We start from the raw sequence: 5,245 nt of genomic DNA, 5'->3' as shown, positions 1-5,245 counted from the left end.
TCTTAACCAAATTGGAATTTTTGTTTTGGGTAAATGTCCCGAAATTAGCTCATTTGCAAAATTTCGTCCCTAAAATTTTCCATGACGGACAATCAAATCGATTAAGCTTTATGTCCTCAAGTTACGTGTTATTCTAGAGATAACATGGAGAGATCCAATTAGTAGATGGTTGGGATTTCTATTCATTTAGTTTTTCTATGTCCACAACATCTCTCTATTGACTATATTCAACATACAAAGCTCTTATATCCATTCTTACATATAAAAAATGGAAGACTGCGTTTGATATTGATTGAGTTAATGCTCAACATCTCTAGAATAAATGGAGTTTCTAAGTGTCATAATTCAGAAATATTAAATGCATTTTTTTAGTTTTCCATATATGTCAAATGACTTTTTATATGACATATATCAGTATGTCTTAGTCTATGTCCTCATTAGGAGTTAATGCTCAACATCTCTAGAATAAATGGAGTTTCTAAGTGTCATAATTCAGAAATATTAAATGCATTTTTTTAGTTTTCCATGTCTGTCAAATGACTTTTTATATGACATATATCAGTATGTCTTAGTCTATGTCCTCATTAGGATGGAAGAAAAAGGTGAAGGATCAAAATAGCTAGAGTACATAGCTTAAAAGGAAGAATAATGAATAATGGATAAGGAATTACAATACAATAAATATTTCATGGACACAAAAAATATAAAGTATTAAAAACAAAAAATCATCAAAAGAAAAAACTTGCTTGTCCTTGAGGTCAGAAATAATGTTTCTTGAAAAGAAAAAATGAGCACGTCCTTCCATTGAATAGGTTTTGTAAAAACTATGAACTAGCTCTATATTTCAAAGACAAGAATAAAGAAATTAGAGATTTTAATCATTTACCTCACACCAATAGCAAGACGAGAACATAGTCTCATCACTAAAAAGTAAAACGAATTTTATAGTAAAATAAAAGACAAACAACGGTATATTCACTAAGCATAATATTGGACATAAAACCTAAACGTACCTGGTTATGACAAAATCTGGGCAGTTGAATCAGAATGCACTTTGTTATCGCCACCTTCCCTTTGTTAAGCCAATCTAATACTTAATATTTTTTGTTTTTAAAGCAGTAATGAATCTAATACCTAATATTATTTGAGCTTTTGACATTGTTTATATGTGTTTCTTTTCCAATATTAGCTGAGAGATATTTATTAAATTTTTTCATCGAGAGGCGCTCTACTACTCAATATATGTGGTAGATGTTGTCACATAATGTTAAATTAAAAATTAAATGTGTGTGTGTGTGTGCACATGTGTATGTGTGTGTATGTGTATGTGTGTGTGTGTGCATGCACACGTGTGTTGACTAATATATGTGTATAAGGGAGATGTTGTATGTAACATTATTTTAAGATATATTGTGCACATTACACATAACATCTCCCTTGTCTGTATATATATATATATATATATATATATATATATATATATATATATATATATATATGACAACATCTCTCTCGTGTACTGAGTTGTCCACATTACACACAACATCTCCTTCACACACACACACACACACACACGACAACATCTCCCTCATGTATTAAGTTGTAGACTGCCACTCCATGCAATTACTATCATATAAAAATAGATATTAGTAATTTTGTAATTACAATAGAGAATAATTCATTTTGATTTTTTTTTAAACAATAATGAGCACATCCACTAGGTATAATTAGTAGAACTATTTTATAAATTCCACAAGGGCCAACATGTCTCTCAAGACTTGAACCCACGCAACTTAGGACACAAATGTGAGCCATTCCACTTGAGCTAAGTTCCTTTGACATTTTTGAGTTTAATTTAATTACATAAATTTTAGGATATTTAGAAAATAAAATCAAAATCTAAATACAAAAAAAATCATATATTTAATTTAATTGTGTAAACTTTAACCTATTTTTTATGTTTGTCAAGTTGTTTGTGATCCCCCAGGCTTGACATGTGGCTTGAGAAACCATGACCCAGGGAATCTAATCCATGAAAGTCACCCAAGGATCATACCAAGCCTAAGCCACACTAGCCCCGAGTCGCCTTGCTAAGGAGGCCCATCCTCAACCGGTTATGTGTAACGCCCTTGGATACACCAATTATTGTAGTAAATTTTGTTTTACTTATTTTTGAAAAAATATTTGCATTATGTTTTATAATTGAACATAAGACTCGGGAAGGGTCTAGTAAAGGCATAACTGATATATAAATATTTAAAAGATAATAAAGTGGTATAAGGAAACTAGTCATTGGAAGAACCGCGAAACGAATTCGAAGAACCTCAAAATAGTTGGAAACATTTAACAAAAAACAATTATGAACTTTCCTTCTTCTCCTAGGAAAGGAGGAAAGGAAGGGGTTGGTTGTTTTCTTTTAGATTTTTCTTGTCCTTGTGGAAGGACATCAATCTCTACAAGGAGTGGAGTATTTTTAAGCATAAAGGAGTTCCTAAGTTGGTGTCACACTAGTGGAACCCCTTACACTGTCAAATTGGAAAATATCCTTGAACTCGACTATCATTCTTGAGGTTTAGAGGCTTTATCCTGATATTATAAATGAAGCAAGTGTTTGTAGCAAGGATTTCGGGGGAGATTATGGATGTTATTTCCGACTCAATATTGGGAGGACAGACTTCTATAAATATTATAACGAAAGGAAAACAAGAAAATAGATAAGTGATCTGCAACTTTATTTTTTTCTTTACTTAGATGTTGTAATAAATTCTTGGCTATTGGGTTGTGATATAATTTATATCATTGTGCAGAGGTCATGTAGAACCATTAGAATTATATATATAAATATTCTTGGGTGAAATATAAGGTTCTGTGGTTAAAAGTTACAGTGCTAGAAAGTCTATTGTAATAGAAAGATAGGATTATTTTTATAGAAGACTGTAGGACTCGAATATACAAGAGTATACCTGTTTGTTATTTAGAATATTTGGTAATGAACATGTAGAAATAAATTCTTAAAAGGGTTTTTGAGTCATTTGTCACCTGTTAGAGTAAGCTAAAAGGATGTTGGTTAGTCTCGACGCATGAGTCTATGAGTTCACCTGAGACATCCCAACATATAAAATGTGGAAATAACCAAAAAGGCCAAGGTATTAAGTCCTGAAAACCCAGGACCTACCTTTGACAAGGTGTTGATATTTATTACTTTCTCCCTGAGTAGGTTAATACCAAGAAACATATTTACAGTCAAAATAAAAACATAATTCCAGAGGAAATACATGAGCATTTTGTAAGCAACCTAAACTAATTTACTCAAGTACAATTTAAATGCTTAGAACAATGATTGAGATTGTTGGAAATAATACTTAGAGGGGGGGTGAATCAGTATTATCAGATCAATAATTTAATTTTCAAGACTGATTTATGTACACTACTTGAACTTAGTGAACTACCGTGTATATGCAACTATACTTAATGTAACCAACGTATATGCAGAGATCTTTTGATTTACCCAAATTATCATGCATTCAACCTCTACTACACCAAGGGCACTTTTAAGACATTTTTTTAAGACAAAAGAAATCTTTTGTCTTAAAAAATCATTTTTTATTTTAGTTATTTTACATTAAAATTTAATATCAATTGATTTTTCTTAAATATAAACTTTAAGACAAAAATAGGTTGAGACAAAAATATTTTAAGAGAAAACTTTATATTTAAGACAAAAATAGTTTAAGACAAAAAAATTTTAAGACAAAAGTAGTTTGAGACAAAAATATTTTAAGACAAAACTTTATATTTAAGACGAAAATAATTTAAGACGAAAATATTTTGAGATAAAACTTTATATTTAAGAAAAAAGTAGTTTGAGACAAAAATTTAAAGACAAAAATTTATATTTAAGACAAAAGCATTTTGAGACAAAAATATTTTAAGACACAACTTTATATTTAATACAATGACCACTTTAGATCAAACCTATGTTTAATACAATTAACAATTAAGACACAAACATATTAATTTAGGATTGATATTATCTAATTACAACTGAAAATTTGACTGTGACAGTGCGCCCTAAGTCAGCCAGCTTGTAGACAACTATTGTCTTGCGCCTATACCAAGGTTGTTATTTTATTTACCATTCAAGTTATCTTATATAAAGACAACGATTTGTTGGGCTCTTTGTTTTGTGGGGGTAGTCGACTAAGAAGAACGCGACAAGTTTTACTAACAAGATTTCTCGGACATCAATTCCTCCTCTGTCCCTTTCATATATGCTGATACGATTAGAGACAACTTTTCTATTGTTGCATTCGGCACTACTACATGGAGGGGGACTTTAAGACATTTTTTTAAGAGAAGAGAAATATTCTGTCTTCAAAATTTCAATATGAGGCGATAGTAAAAAAAGGTAAAGGTAAAGGATTAGGGGTCTGTCTACTAGCATTCAGTGAGTGGTTGGTTTACCACGGTTGTGAAGTGATATTCAACAAAGGAAAAGCATTCCTGAGACACATAGCCACGGGGCAAGTGAAGCAGATCGGGGTTCGTGTGAAGAAACTGTATAAGCTAGATGTGGAAGAATGTGCTACATTAAGCACTAAGGCGGAGAAAGTGAAGGTCGCAATGTCAATGAACTTTGGCACAAAATACTTGGTCATTTGTATCATGGTACCTCGAATATTATAGAACAAATAACCACTCGCCTCTCTAAAGGAGCACTTAAGCAATAGGATATATGCAAAGGATGTACATTACAAAAGTACATAAAATCCACATTCCATGATCATGACAACAAAGCACATGCAGTGCTAGAAAGGATCCACTATGATGTTTATGGACCTTTCTCGACAACCTACACTGTCAGACACAAATATTTTGTCACTTTATTGATTATTTCTCACGGAAGTGTTGGATCTTCTTCACGTGGAATAAAGATGAGAAATTCTCTAAGTTTGTAGAATTCAAGACACTAGTTGAAAATGAAGCTAGCAAGAAGGTGAAGGCTCTCTTGTAGAGGCTATAACACCCTCCAAAATTTTGGCCCGCACTTAAATTTCAGAGCCTACTATGGATATTGTGATCAATCGTTCCTTAGTCACTTATTGGTAAGTTCATGATCTCAAGCTCCCCTTTTCGATCTTAAGAGTCGTTCATGCTTTTATCTTTACATAGAATGTGTCATCTTTGGGCATGGGGTGTTGTAGCTCTGATACCAATTGTTGTAGATCTAACCCAGAAATATATG

Source organism: Pinus tabuliformis, chromosome 8 (assembly GCF_031772625.1).
Source record: "Pinus tabuliformis cultivar Carrire ecotype Pingquan chromosome 8, CPIR1, whole genome shotgun sequence".
Classification (NCBI taxonomy): Eukaryota; Viridiplantae; Streptophyta; class Pinopsida; order Pinales; family Pinaceae; genus Pinus; species Pinus tabuliformis.
Note: the sequence above shows the minus strand (reverse complement) of the source record.